The sequence below is a fragment of the Tursiops truncatus genome, chromosome 18 (assembly GCF_011762595.2).
Source record: "Tursiops truncatus isolate mTurTru1 chromosome 18, mTurTru1.mat.Y, whole genome shotgun sequence".
Classification (NCBI taxonomy): Eukaryota; Metazoa; Chordata; class Mammalia; order Artiodactyla; family Delphinidae; genus Tursiops; species Tursiops truncatus.
In genome coordinates, this window is record NC_047051.1 from 76,793,507 (window position 1) to 76,821,465 (window position 27,959).

The 27,959-nt window shown below is 47.7% G+C and overlaps 1 long non-coding RNA gene across 1 annotated transcript; it reads left to right on the forward strand.

The window, feature by feature from the left end:
* The first annotated feature begins 311 nt into the window (after window positions 1–311).
* Window positions 312–27,959, forward strand: LOC109547596 (uncharacterized). The gene is made up of 6 exons (XR_012327791.1): window positions 312–1,145; window positions 1,344–2,525; window positions 2,752–2,797; window positions 8,851–13,286; window positions 20,699–20,858; window positions 25,727–27,959. It is a non-coding gene; the product is annotated as an uncharacterized lncRNA (long non-coding RNA).

Genomic DNA, 27,959 nt, shown 5'->3' on the forward strand with positions numbered 1-27,959 from the left:
CGAGGGAGGTGGGCCCGGGTCCCCGCCCCCCCAGCCCCGCAGGGTCGGGGCGGCGCGGGGACGGCGCGCGCGCGGAGGCCGAGCCCTGGAGGAGGGTACCTGCGACCCCTCACCCTCACCCCCCACTCCCGGCCCCCGGCCCGCCTCCCCCAGCCCGACGGCGAGGCCCCGCGGGGGGTGCGGAGCTCTTCCTCCCTCCCCTATCTCCCTCCCCTCCCCTCCCCTCCCTCCCTCCCTCCTCTCCCTCCCCGCCGCCCCCCTCCTTCCCGGCCCTTCCTCCCCAGCTGCGTGCCCGCCAGGACCCCGCTCCGCCCGCCCGCGGGAGCCCGGCAGCGTCGGCGGCGGGCGGCGCCCGGCGTGCGGGTCCCGGTCCCCTCCGGGCCGGGGCCCGGCTGCCCGCCGTCGCCCTCCTCCTGCCGGGTTCGCGGTTCGGCCCCCGCCTCTCCTCCCGTTCACTCCTCTCTCGGCAGCTCTCCAGCCGTCCCTTCCCGTCCCGTGAGCCTCGCTCTCCCCTCCCCTCTACCGCCCCTCCCGCTCCGTCTCCTCCGCTTTCCTGCCCTGCGCTCCCGGCCTTTCCTTTGTCTTTTCTCGCCGCGGCCCGCCTCCCCACCGCGGCCCGGCCCGGGACGCTCCCCCGGAGTCCGGGTCGGGATCGGCAGGTGCCGGGGGCGGCCCGTCCCCCCTCCGCTCCACCGCGTCCCCGCGGGCTCGGCGCGGGAGGGGCGTGGGATCCCGGGCGTCCACCCCCAGCCCACTCGGGTGCAGCCGGGGGCCGCGCGGGGTGTCAGCCGCCGGGGGGATTAAGATGACTGATGCGAGGGAAGAGGGCAGCGTGTTTTGTGTCTAAAGAGAGCGGGATTAGTGCAGAGAAAGTCCTGACCCGGGGTCAGCTGCAAGTCAAACCCTTTTACAATCAGCGAGCGGAACAGGCCGTCTCCCGGCTCGGCCGCAACAAGTTGGGGGCGGGGAGACGGGAGGCCCGCGCCGAGGCGACTGCAACCGCAGGGCGGACTGCGGGTCGGGCCGAATCCTTCTCCGTCACCAGAGCGCCCGGCTCCACTTCCTGGGCCGCCTCCGGCGGCTCCCTCGCACGCGAGCCCGGGCGGAGAAGGCCGGAGGGGCCCGTCCTGCCGAGGCAGTTGTGTGTGCGTGAGAAACCAAACCTGAAAGACCAGGTCCTTGGGCGCCCTGCCTTTCCGATTTCACCTAGGCTCTGCAGGAATCGCTGCCTGGCTTGGGCTCCTGCAAACCTCGTGGGGGGGGGGGGGGCGGGGGGGCCGTACGGGGAGGTGGGCGATGGAATACATTCAGGCTGTTTGTCGTCAGACCCCATTCTCCAGCAGGGCGGAGGAATGAGGCGCTAATCTGGGTGATAAACCCGCGTAGCTCATCAGGGAGCGAAATCCCCATGGCTCATCTGGCAAGTCAGGAAAACTGGAGTTTGCGGTGAAGGATCGGGTCGGGGGTCGGGGGAGAAGGCAGGAGGAGGATAAATTGTCTTCCTCACCAGTCAAGCTGGGAATCTGCGCTGCAGTACCAGCACGAGGAGCTTTAACGAATACGAAAAGTGGATAAAGCACCCAAACGAGTGGTGTATCCAAAGATAGAAAAAGATCATCTATTTTGATAGTGAAAACAAAACAGAATTGCCATATTTTCCTCTAAATTGGCTTTTCATCTTTAAATGTGAAAACACCAACACCAGAGAGAGAGGGAGAGAAGGCAGTGTTTAAAACACCACGAACAGATGCCTCCAAGTGCGCTACTGTGTTTGCACAGCCACCCTGGGTGACACTGGACTCTCCTGGTGAATGGGTTCCGGGTTCAAAGCACGGAACCGATTGCTACTCCTGAACTGCTAAATGTAACCTATGGGGAAATTTTGTCTGCGGCAGAAAGGCCGGACATCGTGAGTGAGTCTGAACGCCCCGCAGGTCCCTCGCGAGGACTTCATTGCCCACAGCCACTTCAGAACGACCGCGTGGGGACATTAAAGATGCAGTTTGTGAAGAACAGCAGGGCATCACATGCAAAGCCTCGAAATAGTCAGCCAGTCAAATCAGTGGAAAAAATCAGCTTTTGTTAGATTTTGCAGTTTCAGGAATTAGGCATTCACTGCAGAGCTGCAGTTTTGAGAAATTGCAGTGTCAGGCGTGTTCCCAATGGGGAAATATTGTGAGAGTGTGGAGGAATGTAAGATTGGGTTTGACAATGGGGGGACTGACAAGAGTTATCACCCAGACATTGTTCTCTCTCTGCGCACCCCGGAAACGCTAAGTAGAGACGGTATCTAGTGGCAGCAATAGTCCTCCACGCTCACAGACGTGGGGATGAGAGTCTTAGCCTCGAAAAGACTGGCCTCGGGTTTCACAGGAGGAAAACTGGAACGCGTAGGGCACAGAACCTCATAGGTACAGAACACCTATAAACAGTATAGTAGCAGGGTAGGGTCGGCCTGAAGACATTCCAAGCAGAAGCCAACTTCTCCTTTTTCTTTCTAAGCAACAGAACAGGAGGAAATCCAGGTGAGCATGTTGTAACCTGGGCAAGGGTTTAGAAACCTCGTGCTTTTAATCCATCCATGCTATAGGGGGAAATGTAGGTATGTGGGAAAGGCCAGACCTCGGCAGGCGATTTCGCCTGAGTGTCCACACAGATGGAAAAGTAGGGGCTTTGTTCTCTGCGTTAGCAATTGAACTGAAGGGGGACGTTTATCCTTCTAAAAACTGGCCGTTTGCATTTTCACCTCAGGGAGAAACGACACCTGTGCTCAAAGAAAAGGAAGAATCATGGTGAGGTGAGATGATATTTATATTGTTTCTAATCTCTGTCGAGCCTTGTCCAGCAAGATGGGAAAGGATATAAGATTTGGAGTCAGAACTGAAGTTGAATCATGGCTGGTCACATGGCAGCCCTATGTCCTGGGTAACTGTCTTTGCCTCTGAGTCCATTTTCTCACATGTGAACCAGAAATCATCAAGCCAACCTCAGAAGGATGTAGTTGGGATTAAGGATCTAAGAGTATGCTGTGTGCCCAGCAAATAGTAACCTCCCGATAAATGGTGATTTGACACGTAAGCCTGTGTCCGTTCAGGCAGGGATAACGTGGGGAATTGTGACGTCAGTTGCCAAGTGTGGCCTGGCTGGGAAACAGTGATAAGTATACAAACCCGTCTCCCCTCCATCGTATTAATAACGGTTTCTCTTGAGAGTTACCTGACGGTCGTCACATCATTGGCTCATCTGCCCAGCAGACATTTATTACGAGTCCATGGTGGGCCCGTGTTACTGCTTGAGCACCTGTTGTATGTGTGGCCTGTGCGCAGGTGCTGAGAATGCAGTGGTGGACACGACGGGCCTCACTGCCCAGTGGGTGGACCTGGTCATCACATGAAGAAGTGTGACACTGAGGGCCACAGTTGTGGGACAGACTGTGCACGCCCATCTTGGGGGGTCAGGGAAGACGCCTCGGAGTAAGTGAAAGCTCGGCTGGAAGCTGAGTCCGGCGGGGTCCTCCCGTGGGGCGTGCACACACACTGTATTTTCTTTTCTTTTCTTTCTTTTTTTTTTTTTTTTTTTTGCGTGGAGGAAGGTTGGAATAACTTTGAGCGGAGTAGGTCTGATCACGGCTTTGAGTTGGCAAAGGTTTAGACTTAGAGGTTCACGAGGGCGTCGGCCTCTCATCCGGGTGCACAGGACACCAGGAGAGCTTGTTACCAACGCAGGTTCTCAGACCGAGCGCCCCGGGCAGGCTGCTCCTGAGATTCCAAGGGACCTGGCCCTCTCCTAGGCACCCTCCAGTAGATGCTGAGGCAGGTCCAGCAGGGCTCTCGGGAGACCCGTGATAGGACACGGGCCCCAACAATTTTACGGTAAGTAGCTATTAAGACCGTGTCTAGATCACTTAAATTTGGGTAGCAGTTTATTATTTATAAAGTGCTCTCACTTAATTGTTCAGTTTAGATTATTTTTGAAAAAATTAAATTAGTGGGAGAAGAAAAAACTTAAGCTCTATCGGTAGAATCTTGTAAGTAGAGAGGACTGACCGATTTACTGATTTTATTTTCCATTTTTGGACCGGCCGTCCTGGCTGCCCGTGGACGCACTGGGCCTCTCCTGGAGGGCAGTCAGGAAGACACAGGAGGCGGACTCCACACCCGCATCTTTGTTTTAAAGATGGGCGATTCAAAGGACGAAGCAATGTCACCTTGTGCCTTATCAATCTCTAATTTTACCAAACTAATTTGTATTTATGTAGACTAGGTCTGCACAGCCCTCGTGAATGCAGTGTGGGCCGAAACAGTCACATAAATAGTTGAGCGTTATTTTAATGGTATTTGAAAATAGGAGAAGGGCATTTAATAGTACATGTGAGACGGAATAAATGGGTTCTGTTGAATATATCATAATTGTAATCATAATAATATAATATTTAACTATCAAGTTTCTCAGTATTGTCATCTGTAGAACGGGAGTATCTTGTTTAAAAAAACAAAAACCTTAAGTACAAAATACATTAAGTACTTTAAGTGTCTTTGAGAGGAAGAGGTTGGACAAATAGAGAGGCTGCTGTTGTAAAGAGAATAAGCTATTACGTATCAGCAATGTTTTATCTAGAAAGCACAGGGTTCCCCATGACGCGTGTGACTGTTACTTCAGATCATAATAAAGATAGCATTCATTGTATTTACAGATACAGATCTAGATAAAAGTGTGGTCATGGAAGAGATCCGTATCTATTTGAGTAGCATGCGAGAAAATAAATTTTAAGCAGGGTAAAGTGAGAGAAAATATTCTATAGAAAGAATCAAAGCTATCTTGATAATACAGGAATTCCAATAGGGTTTTTAGCTAATTTCAGGACACTGGGCATCATTCAGGAGATCTGATAACCTATGCATTTTAACTATAGCTTTTGGAGAAGATGACACTGTTTTTGTTGTCTAAATCGTTCATCATTCTAATGGATAAGATGTCAATCCAGATAATCAGGCCCCTGTGAACAGTGGGCAGGGAAGAGTTTCTTAAACTCTCTTGTTTTGATCATTATTGCACATTATAAATATAATTGCTCTGGTTACTATGATTACATGCGTGTTCCTCGTACACTGCCCCCAACACCCAGAACTATAGACGTAATGTCACCGCGTGATTACATACACAGAGAAAAGAAAATCCTGTACTAGGAAGGAAGGGAGGGAGGGAAGGAAGGAACGGAAGGAAGGAAGGACGGAAGGAGGGAAGTTACAGTGGATGAAATGAAATAGAGAAATAAAATCCAGGGCGACTCTTAAAGCAGTCTCGTCCTTGGTCAAAACTAGTAGACTAAGCATCTTTTTAAAAAGTTGATAGAAATCCTGGTGCTGGGAGCATTCACAACGAAAATAGACAAAAAGCTGATGAACGTGTTGTAGCGAATCCTTGCATATGAGTTTACGTGTTCGTAGTTTACCATCTCTGATTCTCTCTGAGTTGCATGGATTTAAAGTTGGTTATACTAATCTGAGGAAGACATTAATGTAAAACCTTTTTTCTCTTATAAAAAAATAAATCATTTATTTTAGTCTTTCAATCCGAGATGACTACAGGAAATATCCTCTTAATTTTAAAACATTGACCACGAAGTTTTGAAAACGAACTAATTTCCACACTTACTAAGGGAAATGATACAAAATTCTTAAAATAATTAAACCATACTTTATCGTCTAAAATAAATACATCACCTGTAGCGACTATTTGCAGAAAACTAACATTGCCTTTAAAGTCACAGCTCAAATGTAATCATGCATTTGCATTAAAAACATAATTTAAATCAATCTATAAGCTTCAAGTTCAATATAAAATTAAACAGCATAAGTTTTAAATGAATTTGAAACAGTTATGATTATATTAAATCAGGTTTGAGGAAAGTAGCACATTTACAACATTTTAAGGCGAAGTCTTCACTTTAGGATTTTTTAAAAACGTAACCAGAACGGGGTCGGCCCTTCCCGCTTCCCTGTGCAGTCTCTGCGAAGCCTGGGCCACCTGCAGACTTGTGCAGGTGAAGGCCTGCCTTTGCTAGAAGACCTTCCGGGGAGCAGACGTGCCCCCGGGCAGAGACCGCATGTCAGCTAGCGTGCCCAGTAGCCCCCAGCCCCCTGGAGAACAGGCTCGGTGTCTGGCTTGATCCGTTTGTTTGTCCTAAAGTTTGATTTCAAGCATCAGCACAGTTCCAGGCAACTTGTGGGGACCAACAGCCGTTTACTGAACTGAATCCATACAGCGGAGCAGATGCAGGGGCTTCGGGGGGCTGCTGAGATGCTGCTGTCAAGGACCAGCCCAGAGGAGCCAGCCGGCTTCCGCCTGGAGGCCCCCCGCGCACCCCCGGGGAGCGGTGCGGGGAGCAGGCACCTTAGGGCTTAGCGCAGTGCCTGGTGCATATCCCAGAGCCCGGCCGCTGCGTGCCTCCCTGGCTACAGTCCTGGTGGTGATTAAGGAGACAGGAAAGCCAAGTCCGGCGCTGAGGGTGGCACGCAGGCCTCCTCCTGTGGCTGGGCGAGTGGACCCCAGAGCTCGTGTACATAAGCCCCAATCCAAGGGACTGTTGGGCTGGGGGAACTTGTTTCCCAACTCTCAATTCCCCAAGACCTGCCCAGTAATCTGACACGTGGGGGTGCAAGGAACTTTGGTTTGCCAGTGAAGTGTTACAGTTGTGCTCTGTTGCGTTATATTGTATCATATGGTGCGGTGTGGTACCAAGCCCAGCTGTTTCATATGATATTAAGGTAAGTTTCCTCCCAGGACCATAAGGATAAAGCCAGCTCTGGTGCACAGAGATGATTCAGCCACCTGCACAGGAGGAGGTGGGCAGGGGAAAGGGGCCACCCTCTTAGACTGGGAGGGGGACCTGTGAAGAGGCACAGGGTGGGAATTCACCTCTTCCACTTTAATCGTAGAACTATCAAGAAATCTAGCAGGGAGCGCAAGGGGGATAAGTCTGAAGGTGGTGACCTTGATGTGGAAATAGGTTGACAGTTAGTCCCAGCCAGGTCTGTCTCCGGATGCTGCCTTATTATCCTTCTCTGTAATGCTCCTCGTTCTAGTGTGAATTGGACTGTGTAACTTGCTTGTATGGTTGAAATGTATAAAACTGGACGTTGATTTCTTACGGTTAGAATAATGGTGGCAGCAGTGGAAAGCACATGGCAGCTCCACTGGGTGGTAGGGCAGTGCCAGATAACCTGTCCCAACCTTGTCCCCGTCCTGTGCTTCCCCAGGGGCCCCACAGAACTCAGAGAGACAGCTCAGGATACTTGTGAATTTGGGGGGAAACACAGCAATGCTGGACTTTGGTCAGATGCCCTGGGAGCCGTACCTTACGGTAGCTCCCAGTCTCAACATTTGCTTGTAGCTGAATCCCTCCTGATGACGTCATATCTTCACGAAATTGGGTTTTTGTCAGTTGCTGAGTCAAAAGCAATTCCCGTGGGAGACACAGGGTGGGCCAGGAGTGAGGTGTCGGGGACCACGCGATTCCAAGGTCAGAGGAGCTGTGTGTGCAGAGGGGACCTCGTACAGCTGAGCCTTACTCAGCAATGGGGGTTAGTCAGGGAATGAAGTGAAAGTATTATTTTTTTCATTCAATTCACGTAATTTTTTTTAAATGGCTGCTAAGTTGTTAGGATATAAACATATATTAAGTTACATAGCTACTTAACAAATGGAACTGTTAGATATTTCTTTTGGCCTGGGGCACAGTAAACAATTACCAGAATACTAAGGGTATGGTAAAAACGTGCACGATTCAGGTTGGCACTGAATTTGCAGCTTGTAGATTGATTTTAAATGATCTATTTTTGCTTATATTATGTCTCTACAATGGCATCATTTAATTTGAGCTGCGACTTTAAATACAATCTTCTTTTTCTGCAAATAGTTACTACAGGTGACGTATTCATTTAGATAATAAAGTATTGGTTTAATTATTTTAAGAATTTTGTATCATTTCCCTTAGTAAGTGGGTAATTTAGCTTGTTATCCAAATTTCACATTTTTTAAAACTGAGAATACATTTCTGCTAGTAATCTCAGTTCGAAAGAGTAATATAAACGATTTATCCTTTTTTTAAATGAGAAGAAAGGTTTTACATTAATATCTTCCTCAGATTAACATAACCAAATTTAAATTCATGCAACTCAGAGAGAATTAGAGATGGTAAACTACCAACATGTAAACATATGCAAAAACTTGCTAAAACGTGTTCATCAGCTTTTTGTCTATTTTCGTTGTAAATGCTCCCAGCACCAGGATTTCTATCAACTTTTTAAAAAGATGCTTAGTCTACTAGTTTTGACCAAGGACAAGACTGCTTTAAGAGTCGCCCTGGATTTTATTTCTCTATTTAAGTCACTTTAATGTCAACTGTTCTGTCCCAGGACATTTTTTCTATCTTAGTACAGGATGTCCTTTTCTCTTTGTAAACCACACGGTGACAAAATGTCTATAGTCCTGGGTGTTGGGGGACAACGTACAAGGAACACGCCTGCACGTGATCATCGTCCTAGCCGCCATGGCCTTAACGGTACGTGATAATGTTGGAAGGGGCGGGTCAATTCGGTGTGAAGGTGGCAGTTCAGAAAGCAGAGGGCGTCGCATGAGTTATCGCTGTTACTCTGAAATCCAAACATTTGATAACCATTTTTATTTTTTCAAATAATTATTTTTATCTTATAGGCTGATTCAATATCTATGAATAGGAGAAAACGCTCCCTTTGAAAGAGGGAACTCTCAAGTATGCATGTTAAACTACTTTCTTCTAAAGTTTTTTATTATTTTAAAATTCATTTTTCTTATTTTTGTTTTGTTGAGGAAGTTGAGAACGACCAAGGAAAGTTCTGGACAGCAATAAGGAAAGGAAGCCGGCAGTGCAGGAAGGCAGGTTGCCTGTGACCAGCCGTGGGCTGAGCCACGGAGGAAGGACTTCAGGCTTCGATGCGGTTCTCACCCAGCTCAGGGGAGATACGCGAGGGGCGTTTCAAGTTCGCTATAAAAATACTCCTACACAGCCTCTCGCCCGCGGAAGCCAGGGCTCTGTTATAAACATACGATTGCAGTTGAACTGGATGTGATTGAAATGTTTCGGTTGGATGTATTCATGACAGTGACTAGAACATGGGAACAAGTGGAGAACATAATTCAGCCCAAGAAATACATAGAGCGTTAAGAAAATGATTAGGAACGAGGGGTTACCCGGAAGCTGGAGGTGGACCCAAAGCAGAGGGGGTCAGAGAGGGGTCACATTGGAAAGACCGAAGCATGAAAAAGACAAGAGTTTGCAAGGAGCCCTCCAACCCCCGCCTCAGAGAAGTGCTGTGTACCGTGCGCGGTGCCAGGATCAGAGATGGGGCGCAACTGTTAGATCACATCCTTTACTCGGGCCGGATTCTTTTAAGCAAGGAATCCTTTTTAACCTTCCTGTGAACTACGTAGTCCCTATTGTAGCACATCTCCCGGGGCTGCCGTACAAAGTGCCTCAGACCGCGTGGCTTCAAACAACAGAAATGTATCGCCTCGTGGTCTGGAGGCCGGAAGTCAGACATCAAGGTGCCTGCAAGCTGGTTCCCTCTGAGGCCGCGAGGGAGGGTCTGTCCCAGGTACCCCCCCGCTCCGCTTTCTGTGGTTTGCTGGCATCCTTGCCGTCCCTTGGCTTGAAGAAGCATCACCCGATCTCTGTCTTCACCTTCACCTGGAGTTCTCCCCGTGTGTCTTTGTATCCAAATTTGCCCTTTACAAGGACACCACACACACCGACACCCTCATCTTAACTTGTTTGTCTGCAAAGACCCTATTTCCAAATAAGGTCACGTTAGGATGCCAGCCTCTTCTTGGGGACACCATTCAAGCCATGACATTCACTCTTTTGATCGTGACACCAATAAATTTTCTTGCCTAGTGAATATTACACATTCTGAAGGCCCTGGTTTACTAGAAAATGGAATAGTTTAGTCTTGCGGGCTTTCAAATATTCTATGTGCAATTATTCCCAAAAGCTATTTCTAAACAGGACCTTTTAATACAACCAAGCAGGAGTCCATCTTGACCTAACCATTTACGTAAAAACACAGTAGTAGAGGGCATTTACTGACGCCACTTTAAGGCAGCACGTAGCAGGCACAGGAACTCATGAAGTTTACCCAAAACGTGTTGCTTCAATTACAGGAGAAAGAAAAGTGAACAGTTCCTGGGTGCCAGACTTATTTTTCTTATTTATTTTTAATTCACTTTATCTTGCTATGTTAAATGCACCTTTGTAAACCATCTATCTCTTTGCGAAGAATGCAATGTATAAAGAGATTAATCACTGTTAAAGTTCACATATATAATCTCATTTAATCCTCACTACATCTCCAATTTATAATTATTATATTTCCCCCTTTTATAGATTAAGAACCTGAGAGGTTAAGTTATCTACAAAAGGGCATATCATTAATGAGCATAAAATTCAGGATTAAAATCTAGTGCTGACAGATTCTAATGTTTATAATTAATATAGTACGTAGGAACAGTTTTAATAGACTTCATTTTTAGAGCAGTTTTAGGTTCACGGTAATACTGAGTGGAAAGTACAGGGAGTTCTCATGTACCCCCTCCTCCCAGCATGCACAGCTTTCCACACCATCAACATCCCCACCAGCTGGTACATTTGTTGCCATTGGTGATCCTACACTGACACGTCATTATCACCCAGAGTCCACAGTTTTACGTTTGCACACACTCTAGGTGTCGCACATCTGTGGGTTTGGGCAAAGGCGTAATGTTATGTATCCACCGTTATAGCATCATACAGCCCCCCAAATCCCCTGTGCTCCCCTATTCATCCTCCCCTGGAAACCACTCATCTTTTCACTGTCTCCATAGTTTTGCTGAATACTGTACTTTTTTTTTAAGGCAAACAGTATTATAAGGCTTATAAGGAACATAGCCCCCCTCCCTAGTGTCAGGCATCCCTAGCTCTCAGTCCCATTCCCCAGCAGCAACCTGTTATAAGCCTTCTGGCTGTTTTCCCACTGTTTATCTCCGTATTTCTGAATTATAGTTTTATATTGCTTATTCTTGATTTATTAATTTTAGACATTATCTATTTGGACCTTATTCATTAGCAACTATAAAGCTTCCACATTCTTTTACATTCTTCCCCACTTCCCTCTTTCCCAAAGTACGTATGTCATTGTTGCTGTTAAATATTCAGTGTATACCTTAGTCTGAACGTGGAAGTACTGGTCATGGCTGAGAAGAGTGGTAAACTACGATTACATTTCCTTTCGTTCCAAACTTTTGTTCCCCCTGAAGTTATTAATGGTCTTGTTTCGCAAGAGTTCTTGTTATTCATACGCTTAGTTTTCTCTGTTCTTACCACACATTCCTTCCATGCTGTACGTCACTATCATAAACACCTTTGACACTATGATTTGCAAGATTAAACATATCAGGAATTTACGAGCGAGTATGAGAGTTCCAGTTGCTCCACATCCATATCAACACTTGCCTTTCATTGTTAGCCGTACTACTGGGTGTGTGGTAGGATCCCATGTGGCTTTAATTAGCCTTTCCCTGATGACGAATCAAGCCGAGCATCCTTCCAGGTACTTATTAGCCATCCAAATATACATCTTCCTTGGAGAAATGTCTATTAAAACATTTTGCCCATTTTTATTATTTTTTTGTATTAATTGAATTTTGGTAATTCTATATATTCCAGACACAACTCAGATCACTGTCTTGCAAATATTTTCTCAATCTGTGGCTTGCCTCTTCATCTTCTCAGCGATGTCTTTTGAAGAAGAAAAGTTTTAAATTTTGATGAAGTTCAGTTTATTGATTTTGTTTTTCTTTCATACAGTTCATGCACTTTGTGTTGCATTGAAGGAATCTTTGCCAAACTCAAGGTCATTAGGATTTTCCCCCGTGATTTCTTCTGGTAACGCATTGCCCAATGAAGTAGCCACTGCCTCCAAATGGCTAATTGAATTTAACATCAAATAAAATGAATTTTTTTAAACTTTGTTCCTCAATCACAGTAGCCACATTTCAAATGCTCGACAGTCATATGTGGTTATTATTCTGGGAAATACAAAGTATATTTCCATCATCAAGAAAGTTCTATTGAATAATGCTCTAACATTCTATCGTGTTACCTCTCACATTTAGGTCTGTGATGCATTTGAGCATAACTTTTGTATGTGGTGTGAGGTAAAGGTTAATATTTCTTGCATGTGGTTACTCAATTGTTCTAGTATCATTTTTTGAAAAGATTATTCTTTCCCCATTGGATCGCTTTTGTACCTTGGTTGAAAATCAATTAACTGTGTATATTTGGGCCTAGCTTTAGACTGCTTATTCAGTTACACTGATCTCTTGGCTCCCAATCAGTGACAATACTCCCTTATTGGAATCCTAAAGAATACCTCTGCGGTTTTCCTTCCTTGGCTTGCGGTTTCACATTGCTGAAGATATTGGAATTTTCTCTTTTTTCAGGTGTTGGACACGCTGTCTTGTCTCACAGAATTCTCTCTTTTTCTGCTTTGCCTCCCTATGTTGGCTTCTTATAGGAAAGCAGAGCTACATTTCGCTCCTCACACCTCTTTCTTGTTCCAACATCAAGTGACACTTGATTGTACTGAACACTGAGTTTTGAGCACAGTCAAATGGATGCATGTAAGGAGAGTTAAGAGGTAAGAGTGGAATTCTGCAAAGTCAAAATACATTCGGTGAAATCCATTTTTCCTGAACTTTTTAGGAGACAATTATGGTGTACATTAGAGGTATGGGCATCTAGACGTGAAAAAAGGTTTTGAATATACTGATTTCCTGCATTTTCTCGTCTCTGCCCCTAGAGTCACAGTTTTAGATAGCTGTGAATGCTCACTGAGAAGTTCCTGGTCGGTGGGGTTCTTATTTCAAAAGATGAAATGCTCCAGTACCAGTTGTGATTGTTTTTAGTTTGCTGTTACGGTTTAAAGTCACCTATGACCCCATCATTTCCCTTTTCAATCTGAAGACTTTATCCATTTGACATGGGGAAAGGAAAGGGAATGTAATTCCTTTTGAGATGATGGGAGCCCTTGCACCCCTGAGCAGACTGAGGAGGAGAGAACTGCAACTAAGTCAGAATCTGGAAGCATTTCTGCAAAGAGTCCTTCTTCGAATCCTTAGAAAAGTGAAACTACAATGACAGCCACCACCCCACCACCACCACGAACAGTAATGACCAGTAATGACGAGGTCAGCCACCCATTGAGACTAAGGTGAGAAGGAGACCATGCCCGCCCTCCCCCGCCCGGTGTGATTCCCCAGTGAGCTGCATGATCTGAGAGCTATTATGTAACAGATATGTAGGGTAATTATTCCATTGATTCCACAAACATGGACTTTGATCCACTGGCTCGTTAGAGATAGCCAGAGAGTTGCCATGGAAAGACCATTTCACAGAATTATTAAGTGATTCCTGGGCCCTATTCAGAAACGCTGAGAAAAAGGAAAATACACACAGGTTTTATTAAGGTATTAATTCATTCCACTCCTTTCTATCACAGAGAAAGTAGGCTGTAGCTAGGACAAATGTCCCCCCAAATCAAGTCTCATGGAGCTGTTGTGGTCAACAAAAAAGTATATATAATTCTCGAACATAAAACAGGGAATGGATTCAGGAGCCTACAAATCAAACCCTCAGAAATGCACTTTATGACAGGCTATTTTATAAGGTTCAGAATTTGGATAAAGAATAAATAAGGGAAATATTTTGTCTTCTCAAAATGCACATTTACAGCTACACTTAAGTCTAACTGTGTCCTCACCAGTACGTGATGTGCACACGCACACGCAAAGACGAAATGGCATGATTGATACTGGGACTATCTGGGTTAGGGACTATCTGGGTTAGGGACTATCTGGGTTAGGGACTATCTATCTGGGTTAGGGACTATCTGGGTTAGGGACTATCTGGGTTAGGGACTGTCTATCTGGGTTAGGGACTATCTGGGTTAGGGACTATCTGGGTTAGGGACTGTCTGGGTTAGGGACTATCTGGGTTAGGGACTATCTATCTGGGTTAGGGACTATCTGGGTTAGGGACTATCTGGGTTAGGGACTATCTATCTGGGTTAGGGACTATCTGGGTTAGGGACTATCTGGGTTAGGGACTGTCTGGGTTAGGGACTATCTATCTGGGTTAGGGACTATCTGGGTTAGGGACTATCTGGGTTAGGGACTATCTATCTGGGTTAGGGACTATCTGGGTTAGGGACTATCTGGGTTAGGGACTGTCTGGGTTAGGGACTGTCTGGGTTAGGGACTATCTGGGTGGTCCTCATATAATCTGGACATGTCGATATTATAGCATATATAGGGCACAGATATACCACGATAAAAGGAGAAAACAATTCCACTTGAATTTCCCCAGGGCATAAACTACTACAGGGCATAAATGGATTCACTGAATTATTCTAAGCCTAGGAAGTTGAATTAATTCCTTTAACATACAAAAAATTAGATTTTAACAAAATTGAGTGTGAGGCCATAGCTACCCTCCTTAAGAGCCTAGAGGTGTGCTGAGTCCCTGAAAATTTGACCACTGAGGGGCACAGTTTTTAATTAAAATGAATTTAAGTAGTTGCCTGTGGCTAGTGGCTACCGTACTGAACAGTGCAGATATTGATTGCTTCCATTATCACAGAAGTGATTAAACAGTGCTCTCTCAGTGAAAACGGTGTCCAGTGGTGCCCCGTTGATTAAAGTTCCTTGACTTCCTTGCAGAAAATGTGCTGGAGTAAAACCTAGTGTTACTGGTCTAATATTGTACTTTGTTTATAGAGACAATACATTTTGTATACTTTATTATGTTTAGGAACAAGACAGATACTTTGATTGGAGAATGTACAGATGAATGTAAATATTTCATTTTAGATTGTGCTTTTCTGTACTAGAATTTCCATGTGTTCTTTTTCAATCATTTTTACTTCTCTATTGATATTCCCCATCTGTTTCCACACTGTGTTCATATTTTTATTTAAATCCTTCAAACTGCTTGTTTTTATCATATTAAAGTCCGTCACGTGTGCCATTTCAGGTCTTTTTTATTTTTAACTGATTTTTCTCCTACTCATATTTTTCTCACTTTTTCTTCTTTATGTGTCTGGTGATTTTTTATCGTCTGCTGGGCTAGTAGATGCCCCTTTGTTGAATGTCCAAACGTGACTGCCTTCATTTAAAGGGAATTAAGTGTAATTCTGAGGCAGTTCAGCTTGATCTTTTAAGTCTTGTTTTTAAGCTTTGTTAGGGCACGCCTGCAGTAGTCTTTACTCTTGGGCTAGAGTAGCCCTGTTCTTAAGGCATATCTCCTTTGGGACGTCGCTTGAGTGCTTGGTGTGTTCAACGAGGTCTCTTCATACTACTGCACTGTTTCCCAGCCCCACGTGAGTTCTGGGATTTCCACTCAGCTCGCTTCTCCTTGGTAGTTCGCCTGCCATGTCAGCACCTTGCCTTCTGCAGGCAGAGTCAAGTGTCCGGTCAAGGACTCAGGGGACATCTGGGTAGATTTCCAGGCACTCCTTATATCCTACCCTCCAGCTCTCTCTTTGGTCCTACTCTCCAGTCTCCGTCCCTGCAGCTCAGCAGGACTGCCTTGTTCTATGTGGGCCCCCCTTGTGTTGCACGATACCATCAAACGGATGCACCGTGGTAAAAATAAATAAATAAATAAAATGCAAACTGGCTTTTTAAAAAAGCAAAGTCCCACAGAAAAATCAGTGTAGAACATGAAATGAAGGTGATGGCAACTAAATCTGATTCCAGTAGCAGACACGCATGCCTTTAGTAATACGGTATAGTTATTTAAGAATGTAATTAAAATATCATTTTTTTTCTGCAGCCGACATGTATTACTTTTTTCAATTGGCTACAGAGCTGTTCAATTGGCTACCTAAAAATTTTTAAGTTGAACCTAACTTCTTAATAAACAAACACTTAAGAGTTTCTTTTGGACGAAGCTGCTGTGGGAACTTTCCCGAGACACGAAGGGCACCATGACCTGGGCGAGTTGGGGCCCTCTGGACCAGAGAGCTCATCTGTCTGGGCATCACTGTTCCTACCTGCAGAGGCAAGGGTTGTGGTAAATTGTCCTCAAGTTCTCTTTTTATTCTAACATTTTAGGAATCTGTTTCTGTATTACGACAGCTGATTCCTAAGTGGTCCCTTGAATGTGGAATGTTAATTTGGCCATTTTTCCATCGGGGGAGGAAAGAAGAAATGCTGAGATTGCCAACTTGTCTGAAGCAAGGGTCCCCATGGCTCCTAGAAAAAGAGGGAGACAAGACAGATCCATGAGTGTCTCAAGCAGCTAAGAACCAGGATTTTAAAATCAGTTCCAATCCCCACGTCAGACATGGCCTGGCTCTAATCCAGAAAAAAGCACGGTATCCACCCCAGAAGACTCCCACACCTTGAGAACACGGCCGTTAACCTGGGTCCACCACGCTAACCTGGGGCCAAAGGACTCCATGGGGAAAGCTCAGAATGTCCATTGAACTTGGACAGAAAAATAGTCACCTTTATTTTTATTAACCTTTAACTGAAATTGAGCATTTCCTTTGGTTATGAATGTAAGTCCACAAACCACAGGAGTATCGGCATTCCCTATGACCTTGTCACCAACTGAAATAATCAGTATTTTCATGTCACGGTACGCTTGTTACAAATATTTCAAAATATCATTTACACTCCCAACCACTCTGAAATTGCAGTCATTTTTGGGCCTGCTACAGAACTTGTTACTTAGTGCATTATGGAGGAAAATTATTACTATATCACAAAATATTTTAAAAATATATTCTGATATTTGCATTTCAATATGAGTTGTTTCCTTGGTAATCTTAAATCTTAGTTTTAACCTTTTATTGCGGAACACTTGGAACATACATAAAAGTAGATTAAATGATATATAGAAGCGCACATACCCATCACCCAACTATACCCCCAAATCCTTTCCAATGCTACATTATCTTGTAGTAAACCCTAGATGTCATATGATTTCATCTGTAACTATTTCAGTGTGTACTTCTAAAATATAAGGTCTTTTTCTTAAAGTATAATCGTAATACCATTCTCACACTTTAAAAAATCAACACATCCTTAAATAGCATCAAATAGCCCATCAGTGTTCAAGTTTCTAAACACCCATAAGTGTTAGCTTTTAAAAAAATGTTTTTAAATTAGAATTCAAATAGGGTCACACTTTTAATTAGTTGATCCGTCTTTTAAGTCCCTTAATTTCTAGATTCTGCCTCATCTCTTCTCTCTTCTTGCAATTTATTTCTTGAAGTTAAAAAAGGGGGGCAGGGCTTCCCTGGTGGCGCAGTGGTTGAGAGTCCGCCTGCCGATGCAGGGGACGCGGGTTCGTGTCCCGGTCCGGGAAGATCCCACATGCCGCGGAGCGGCTGGGCCCGTGAGCCATGGCCGCTGCGCCTGCGCGTCCGGACCTGTGCTCCGCAGCGGGAGAGGCCACAGCAGTGAGAGGCCACAGCCCTGAGAGGCCCGCGTACTGCAAAAAAAAGAAAAAAAAATGGGGAGAGGTTGTTTATCCTGCAGAGTTTCCCCATCTGGGTTGTGGGTTGCATCCCCGGGTCATAGTTTATCACGTCCCTCTTTCCTCTGTTTCCTGTCAACTGAGAGTTCATCTAGAGGCCTGATGCCATCAGGTTTGGGGGCAGAAGGAAGCCATTGGTTTTCAATGTTTAGATCCATTAGTTAAGTGGGGGTTGCACAATGCTTTATTTGAACTCTATCATTCCTATAATTTATTATCTGTAATATTTCTTCAAGAAAAAAATATGCCTCATCAACTGCTTGGTTACCCAGTGATACAGTTAGTATAGAAAGATGGAATACACACTCTAGATTCTTTCCCCTCGTTTACCAATTTTCCAGATAATGAGTCAGTTCCTTTTTATACTGTGGGCTTCACCCAAAGGTCAACCGGGCTGATGTCACAGAACAGTTAAGGCCTCCTATCGTGGACCCTCCCGGGAGATGCAGAGGGTGATCTGGGCTCCTGTCCAGTCATCCCAGCCACAGTGATGGCCGTTTCTCCTCCAGCACACCCTTACTCTCCATCTCACGCATGCTGGTGTTGTGCTGTGATGTACACACGGAAACCAATCCCGCAGCCGCAGCTGTGGTGTCGGAGGGGCCACCAACTTTAAATTCGATGGTCTGGTTCAGACACTGGCTGCGCCGCTTACTAGCTGGGCCCGTCCTCCACTCCTCTGAGCCTCCGTTTCTTCATAAGGCGGATGGCAAAAAAAAAAAAAGGCAAAAAATTATACCTCACTGGAAGAAATTGTTTTGAGAACTAAAGAGGAAAACATTCCTGAAAGATCGAGACATTGTTGGCCCTCAGCAGGTATTTGTTAAACCTGACTTAGTTCCCCCAAAGCAGGGGCTTGTTAATTAGATCTTCGGTAGCAGCCAGAGGAGTCAAAAGAAAATGTTTACCGTGAGATACCCCTGACTTAGACCCCGAAGTCACAGCACATCCCTACCCACCAGGCTCTCTCCCGTCTCCCTGGCTGACTTACCCCTGTTTCCTCCCCTCCCTCCCTCCGTCTTCCCTTCCCTCCTCCACCCGCCTCCTCTGTCTTGGTCTTTCTCTGTCCCTGGACTCTCTCTGTCTTGGTCTGTCTCTCTGTCTTGGTCTTTCTCTCTCTCGGACCCTCTCTCTCACATGCTCCCATGTTCACTTCTTTCCTGTTCAAGGCACAGGGTGCTCTGCGGGGTGGGAGCCTCCCGTCTCTGAAATGCTCTTTGCAGTGAACCACGTCCCACCCACGACAGGACACGTCCCCTCTCTTCCCTTGGTCCCATAAGCTCCCTTCTTCATGACCTTGCAACACAGCTGGCATCCCCCCCATCCTGGGCTTGAAATGCCTGTATCCTGCTCGAAGCCCCGGTCCAACGGGAGTATCTGTGCTGTGTTTCGGTCCATCCATATACGCTCAGGGGGCTCATCCGAAACATCAGCTGGGCCCCCCAAGCCCCTCAGGCTTCCCTTTGTGCACCAGCCTGGCCAGGTTCGTCTTCCATTTGAGGAGCTGGGACCCTGGCCCTTCAATTGCCCCCCTAAGCAGGTCAACCCCCATACACACTTCCCTTCCCTTTCGATGACGTAGCGGCCTCTCTGAAGCAGAGCTGCCCCTCGGGATATAGTTCCCGTGCTCACAGCCTGCAAGCCCTTCAGCAATATCTCACGCACATCTCTCACCAGTGTCTCATCCACCGTGTCTCATCAACGTCGGTTCTCGGGCCTCGTGTCTCTCCTCAGCCCTCAGAGGTCTCACCGAGGGGGCGTGGTGGGCAGCCTGGCGCATCTCGGTTGTGCGGACGTAAGTTAAGATGTGAGCGTCCCCGTGTATCAGCCGTGTCCCCTGAGCCTTAGTTTCCCTGTTTGAAACGGACATGAAAGCACCTGCCTCTCTCTGTTCTGAGGCTCGTTAGTGGCGGTCAGTGCTGGGCGCGCGGGTGGCTGACACACCTCGGAGGGTACACCCCGCTGGGTCCCTGGGCCCCCTCCCTCTCTCCCTGTCCAAGGTCGCGGCTCTCCCTCCGCGTGGTTCTAAGGTCATTTCCTCCTGGTGCCAGCTGCTCCCAGGCAGCGGCTAATGCCACGCTTTGGAGTCAGAGCAGCCTGGGTCCAGATCCCAAGGCTGACGCCTCCTGTGTGGTTTTCAACTCTGGAAAGGGGAGAGGATTCTTAGGAAGACGCAAGAAGCCAGTGAGGGTAAAAACACAGCACAGCGCCCGGTAGCTTGTGATTTGGGAAGAACAGTTTTTAAGAAACGGATTTGTATGCATAACACCCATTTGCAGCTGGTGATGGTGGAGTCAGTGACTAATAAAAATGTCATTTCCTGCGATTTTTATAAATTACAGTAAATATGCAGTAATCACCCCCATTAGCTGCTGAAATGCAGGCAGCCATCTGGAGGGGAGGCCCGGGACCTCAGTGAAGCCTCAAGAGGTAGACCCCACAGGTGCAAATTGACACCTAGGAAAACAGTAGTTAGTACACGCTAGAATTTGGAGAAGGGGAAGGTGTTAAAATAAATGTATGTCAAGCAAATTTGGACTTCTCCACGAGGATCTGTCATGTCAAACAGGAAATAGCTATAAATTACTTGTAATAGTAAAAATCTTGTCATTTAGAACCTTTAAAGCAACGGGCTCATTTAACACATCAACTCAGAGATCATAATCTAGGACAGTCAGCCTGGGTATTTATTTCACTTTTAATGTGTAGAAACCAGAGCAAACTATGCGTGATCCACAAAAGACCCCTAGCCTCCCATCAGCTCTGGGAGCCACAGAACGGGGCAGAGAGACTGCCTGGGGCCCGGGGTGAGGTGTGTGTCAAGACAGGAAAACCCTTCCTGCTCCTAAAAAGACAATTAAGACGTGATTGGAAGTGTCACGGCTCGGGTCGCCTCATAATGAATAATTCCAAATAAATCCCACCATTATTCTGTTTATTTGTTTTACTTAGAAGCTATTTGAAGTCGTTGGAGCTGAAAGTATGTTTCAACATGCCAAGCGTATTGACGCTATCTTGTAATCATCTTGCTAACGAGTCCGCAGGCAAACGATAATTGGAATTCTGTGTTTATTTCAGATACCTCAATATATACTACCCGCAGATAGGAATCCAGCTCAGAGACGTTGGTAAAGGGGCTGCAACGCCCCCGAGAAAGTGGTCCGGGAGTGCGACTCCAGAAGACGAGCACGCAAAGCCATCCTTCTGCTGCCTTATCGGGAGGCTCGGTGGCAGCAAGGTACTTCGGACAGAGCTGCCTAATGAAGTTTGCATGCACTGAATATATATTTGATGTCGGTTGATGCAGGGTGGGGGGAAGGCTCTGGGGAGAAGGAGTGAGAGAACGTAGCCATGCACCAAACTAACCACTCGCCTTTTCCACCAATAGTGGGAGTTGGGCACGGAGCTCACATTCACACCTGTGTTGTCATCCTGAGCTCTGAGGAAGGACCGAGCTGGTCTCCAGAAGGACACTAACCCAGGGCTGCAATACCTCCCGCTTCCCCTGTCTTCTTCCTGGTGTCCCCACCTTCCACGTTTGCTCCCTTACCTGCCAAGCACACACACGTGGGACGCACGCACGCGCGCGCGCACACACACACACACCCCCCACAGCCCAGAAGGGCGCAGCAAGGACAGCAGCCACATTCAGAAACCCTAGGTCTGTTGTTTGGGTAACTTTGCCCCTTTTTTACTCTTCCACGTTCTGCCAAGTCCCACTGCTAGTGGGGTGAAAACCTGCCACTGTCCAAGTGTATGAACGCAGGCTAATTTTAAAAAACACTGAATTTAATATTAACGAGAAATTACATTTTAAAATTACCTTCAAACTGATACGCAGTTTAACTAGTTCCTTGCACTTAACTGGTTACCTTAAAAATAGTTGTTGGTTTGTCTCTGAATTTAACCCTGTTTTCATCATAACCGCTAATTTTCGTAGATGGGTTACTGGTTGTTAGGGAAGAAGGGCGCTTTGATGACAGGAGAGCATATATAGGCAGAGAGTTTAGACACTATTCAGATCACTTCGGTAAAAATTTTGTAATTCGGGAAGAAAACCTGATCCTGGGAAACAAATTATCCAGATTAACAGCCTCTAGAACCAACACCCAACCCAACCAAACGAAACCAGCCTCAGTTCGTCACTTTACTTTAGCAGGACATGTATGTATGTGAAGTAACACATTGATTTTTTGGAATCAAATAAATTGAAGAACTGGGTTCTTTCTCTAGCATAGGTAATTTCTAGAAATGCCAGCAACCTACATAGTTAGCCTCAATGACTGGAGTATTACTGATGAAAGAACGTTTGTCTTTTTTCTCTTTTTTTGTTCTTCTTTGGTGAATTGAATGGATAACCGTCTAGATTCTGCATTTCTAAACTATATAGAACCGTAGAGTAATTGTTGCCTGTGTTGACTGCATATTATTTTAACACATCCATTCATTTTAAGAAAGTTAATTTCTATAGAATAATGGATAATTGTGAAAATATTTGGTGCAAAATGGTGCAAATTCATTATTTGACTAACAACTGTGCACACTGCGTTTTCTTGGTTCTAAGACACACGTGTTTAGTTTTATCATCTCTGGAATCTAAGTGCTCCATTACCCTCAGTGACAGCTCACAGTTATAAGTGGCAGAGTTTTTTCCTTCACAGTGGCATGTAAAATAAAGATGCATCTTACGGTAACTGGCATCTTAGGCTTGTTGAAAAGAAAAAGTGCATGTGAGTGGTCGTAACCTACAGATAATTTCTTATCCGTGTGGTCAAGGATCAGCTCTTCTTTTTTGTGTGTGTGTGTGTGGTACGTGGGCCTCTCACCGCTGTGGCCTCTCCCGTTGCGGAGCACAGGCTCCGGACGCGCAGGCTCAGCGGCCATGGCTCACGGGCCCAGCCGCTCCGCGGCATGTGGGATCTTCCCGGACCGGGGCACGAACCCGTGTCCCCTGCATCGGCAGGCGGACTCTCAACCGCTGCGCCACCAGGGAAGCCCCAAGATCAGCTATTCTTCCTGGACACTTCCTTACAGAGAGATTATAAATTACATGCCCAAATGTCAGCATGGCTCTTTTTATTCTAAAAAGTCTCGTATTTATCATAAGTGGTTCGCACTAGATCGCTCTGTGTATTTGACAGAGGGGCCTTAGTGCCTTGGACCAGAGGTGGTCCAACACCAACTGAAAGATTTCCCAATGAAAACTCTAGAAGACTCTCAAAGGGTGAAGGAAGGAGGCCAGTTTCCCAATTGGTACCCAAGCTGATGATGAGTCAGAAAAGAAACATCAAAGTTAGTGCCACTGAATGGGATTTAGTTAGTATTTTAAATTTCAAGATGAGCCCACAAATTGTGCATCAAAATACTAAGCTACACTTGTGCTTGCTTTCTGGAACCTTTACAAGGCAATTATTGTAATGCAGGAAAATCTCTACCACTGAGCCCACAGCCATGTCACGCGATCGTTCCAGCCCGAAGTCTTTCTGCGTCTTTTCTTGGAGCCAGACGTCTTGGAGAGGATTGGGAGCCAATCCTTTTTTTTCTTCTTTTTTTTATAAATTTATTTATTTATTTTGGCCGCATTGGGTCTTTGCTGCTGCGCGCGGGCTTACTCTAGTTGCGGCGAGCGGGGGGCTACTCTTGGTTGCAGTACACTGGCTTCTCATTGCGGTGGCTTCTCTTGTTGTGGAGCACGGGCTTTAGGTGCGTGGGCTTCGGTAGTTGTGGCACACAGCTTCAGTAGTTGTGGTTCTTGGGCTGTAGAGCATAGGCTCAGTAGTTGTGGCGCACGGGCTTAGTTGCTCCGCGGCATGTGGGATATTCCCGGACCAGGGCTCGAACCCGTGTCCCCTGCATTGGCAGGCCGATTCTTTTTTTGTGTGTGTGTGTGTGGTACGCGGGCCTCTCACTGCTGTGGCCTCTCCCGTTGCGGAGCACGGGCTCCGGACGCGCAGGCTCAGCGGCCATGGCTCACGGGCCCAGCTGCTCCGCGGCATGTGGGATCTTCCCGGACCGGGGCACGAACCCGTGTCCCCTGCATCGGCAGGCAGACTCTCAACCACTGCGCCACCCGGGAAGCCCTGGGAGCCAATCTTAAATACTAGGTCAGTCTGAGGTGATGTGGGGACAGTAAGAGAGAAGAGAAAGAATTTGTTTCGACTTCTAAATTTTTAAATGCTAAGGATTCCAGACAGGAAAAATGGACCTATCGCCTCTGTGCTCCAGCAGCAGCCTCTGTGCACAAGCTTGCTGGCCTGTGGGACACAGAGATGTGGACACACGGGCATATAGTGAGCGTCCGTGTTCATTTTTTTCTGGCAGAGATGCTACTGCTCTACTCGCGGCCCCCTGTGCTTTCCCTCGTCTCGCTCTTCCTGGGAGCATTACCTCACCGTCCTATACATCCGATTTAAAGGGAATTACCTATTCCTTCAATTATTTGTCCCTTATCAACTGATGTTACACTACAAGGATTCGTATTCAAAGGCCAGAAAGAAAGAGCACGTCATGGCATGTGGCCAAATAAAAGAGTAATGTTCTGGTGAATTTAGCCTAAATAATTTACTGCTATATAAAGGTGGAAAAGTGGAAGGTGAACCCTTTGACCAATAAATCTCTCCTGCCCGTGAAAGCCTTATCTGGGCCCCTCCGACATATTCCGCGCACAGAAGCCATCATCACCGGCTCTGGTTCGTTATTTGTAAGCCCTGATCCTTCTGCACTCGGTGTCCTAAATACGGATAATTAGCATCAGTTTATCACACTTCTGCATATTTTCTCTTCTCTCCAAACATGCACGCTTCTATCGGCTGCTGTTGGGCCGCAGAAGATTATGGAGACGGATTGCAGAGAATGAACGTGCTCCGCGAGATTAGGAAGGAATAGAAACAGGAACTTGGCCAATGAATTCCTCGCGAGAGCCTTATCATGCAATTACACGTTGCCTCGCATCACACTCTCCCAGCCTCTTAATCCAGCGCCCCACCAAGAATAAGATTTCACTAATTTCTGAATTACTGCATCGCCTCCCAACTCGCTCCCGAGAACGGTTCGAAGGAGAAATGCTGCCGAAAACTACACACCCAACTTTACAATAAAGCATGAAACTTGAAATGTCGGAAAGGGCGGCGTGGCTCGGGATGGCTCCGCGTTTTAGCTGCTACTAAGCCTTGTGGCCTAGAGAGACACTCACTGCCCTCTGAGCCCCAGATTCCCTCACGGGCCACTTTGGGGGTTCAGAACTGGATGAATGGGAGGATTATCTTCTCTTAAACAAACGATCTGATGCGTTTTAAAACAGGACAAAGCATTCACTGATTTTCTTATCATCGCTGCTGATGACAGCCGTGGTGCCCTGAGTACCCTGGGCGGTCACTTGACCCCTTTGAGAACAGGCTCCCCCCTCAAACTGACTTTTTCCCAATCAGGGCCACCACCCCCTTTCCCGGGGCTGACACGTTATAGTTTCTTAGGCACGTCAACCTGTATAAACGGGAGAAGTCTTGCCCCCCCCCGCCCCGCCCTCCGCCGTGTCTCACAAGAGTGTAACCACGACCTGTCCCTGGGCATCCACACTGGGGCTTTCTCTCGCTCCTCTGCCTGTTAAGGTCATTCTCCCCGCGCTTTGTAATACTTAGGTATTTTTTTGTTTGTTTTGTTTGTTTGTTTAACATCTTTATTGGAGTATAACTGCTTTACAATGGTGTGTTAGTTTCTGCTTTATAACAAAGTGAATCAGTTATACACATACATATGTCCCCATATCTCTTCCCTCTTGCGTCTCCCTCCCTCCCACCCTCTAGGTGATCACACACCACCGAGCTGATTTCCCTGTGCTATGCGGCTGCTTCCCACTAGCTATCTACCTTACGCTTGGTAGTGTATATATGTCCATGCCTCTCTCTCACTTTGTCACAGCTCACCCTTCCCCCTCCCCGTATCCTCAAGTCCATTCTCTAGTAGGTCTGTGTCTTTATTCCCGTCTTACCCCTAGGTTCTTCATGACATTTTTTTTCTTAGATTCCATATATATGTGTTAGCATATGGTATTTGTTTTTCTCTTTCTGACTTGTTTAAGGAGACTCATTACGCCCTTCCATCCACCAGGGGACTATTTCTCGTCCAGAGCAGCAGTCAGGCACTCAGATGCACCCACAAAATCAAGGTGCTGCGGCGGGAGAGAACCCTACAGGCCTGCGGTGATGATTCCCGGAAGGAACGGAAATCCAGATCAAATCTTCAAAACGTTTGCGCTTGCAGACAAGAAAGGCCAGGTCCTTGTGTGAAGAATTCATCAGCTAAAGAGACTCGCAGCAGTTGTGAAGAGTGTTTACTGTGATGTGCCTGTACTTCGCTTTCTCCAAGTGTTGTCTGTTAGGGCCTCAGGCAGGACGGGGAGAAAGAAAGGATCCCACATTTCAGAAGACCCGCTTCCAGGCTTGGAGTCCAGAGTCAAAACTGGACAACGTTCGTACAAGGAACGTGTCCGAGTGTTTCCCGTGTGCCAGGCCCTGTTCTAACACGGAGCCCCCGAGTAACAACACAAAGAAAGAGGCCCGCCCCGACCAGCTGACAGTTACGATGCTGGCAAGTCCGACGCTGAGGAGGACGGGTTTGCCTTCTGCAACCCGGCCCATCTATTGGCTGACAAGGATTTCCTTTTTTGGAGGGAGCCAGACTGGAACCTCGTTCCCTCACTTGAGAGGGAGAGAGGGACCAAGGCCTGCGAGCAGGCTCGGGGAGGCCCTAGTCTGAGGAGCTACACTCCCTGTAGGGCCAGTGGCTCGGAGTACGCCTGTCATGCTAGAACGGCAGCCTCGAACACAGCAGCTCCAGGCTGCCCGCGCCTCGCGTCCTAGTATCTGTCCAGAAACAAGCAAATACATCTTCCCCACACTGATGTCGGGGCAGTCCTGCTTTGCTTTCCCTGAATCGTCCTCCCTTCCAAAGCCACTGCAGTCCACCCAAGGGGGCCGGGGGTCCTGATGAATGGGGCAAGCGGGCCTAGAGAAGAAACAGGACCGCGTTGTTTTCCTGTCCCGAGACGGGGGCTCTTCGGCGTGGCTCCGTCTCAGTCCCCGCTCTAGGACGGCTCAAGCCGAGAGGCAGCAACCGGCCAGGCCGAGGCTCAGGCGCACTTGGGACGTGGGTACCGGAGCTGGGGAAGCCCCAGCCCAAAGTGTGAAATCAGATGAGGTGTTCTTAGTAACTCCCTGGGTCATATTTCCTGAAGCTAAACTGGGGGGACGGGGCGGTGAGAGGGAGCCGTTTGCCATTAATCTGGGAACAAACGGTCAAGCTCGGTGACTGGGCTTTTCGCTTTTCTTTTCTCACTCTTCTCAGTGCGGGGAAGCGGCGCGCCCGCGCGGAGCGATTGTGAGGCTCTGCTGGAATTTGGCAGCCCGTGGGCTTGGAGAGCAGCCCCATGCTGGCCGCTATTCAGCGCCCCGCTCTCCTCGAGCTTTGCAAGTTTCACTCAGCCGTGCACTCAATGGCTTCACAAAGCTGATTACAAGCTTCAGCGCATTCCTGAAGGAGCCAAAAGCGACGCAGGTGCAAACGAGCCGAGGGAGCCCCTTATCCCGGTGACAGAATGGGACAAGCTGGGAAAGGCTTGGACCACACAAATCCAAGCGCACCAGGCGGCAGAAAGCCTGCCTTGGGAACCGGGGGTCATTATCCGCCCTATTCAGCGGGGCCCGGGGACCCTGGGGGCCCGGAAGGCCAGCTCGCGAGGGAGAGCCGGCGGCCGTGGGGACCCCGACGGGCCTGCGGCTGGGTTGGGACGCTGGCCGCCCGCGACTTGTGCATTTGCACCGATGGCGCCAGTGAAATCCGTGCTCGGACAGGCCCGGGTCAACACCAGTAGGGACAGAGGACGCAGCCCGGTGTGTGGACTGCGCGCAACCTTTGTTCAACCAGCGTCCAGACCGCACCGCCCTGTCCCTGTCCCAGCCTGGCGCTCCGGGGCCCGGCCACTCCCCCAGGCTACCGACCGTCAGCTCCGAGGGTCACTCTGCGCCCTTTCTCCCCCAGCCCGCCTTCCCCATCTGTCCTCGTGGCAGCCGGGTCCTGCGTAGGGCGACCCCGACGCCGTAAGGTGGCAGGGACAGTGTCCGCGCGGGGAGTCAGGATGGCGGGTCACCGGGCCGCCCCGTCGGAGCGCGCTCCCCGTGGCCTAGGATGCCTGCGCCGCGAGTCGGACTCCACGGCGGGGAGGAGGGCCGGCCCCCCTCGGGGGATGAATGACGTCCCCGGCTGCGCTGGAGGACAGAAAACCAGGGCCGCGGGCGGCGGAGAGAGAAGGGCAGCGCCGCGGGGAACGCGCGTGAGAGGAGGG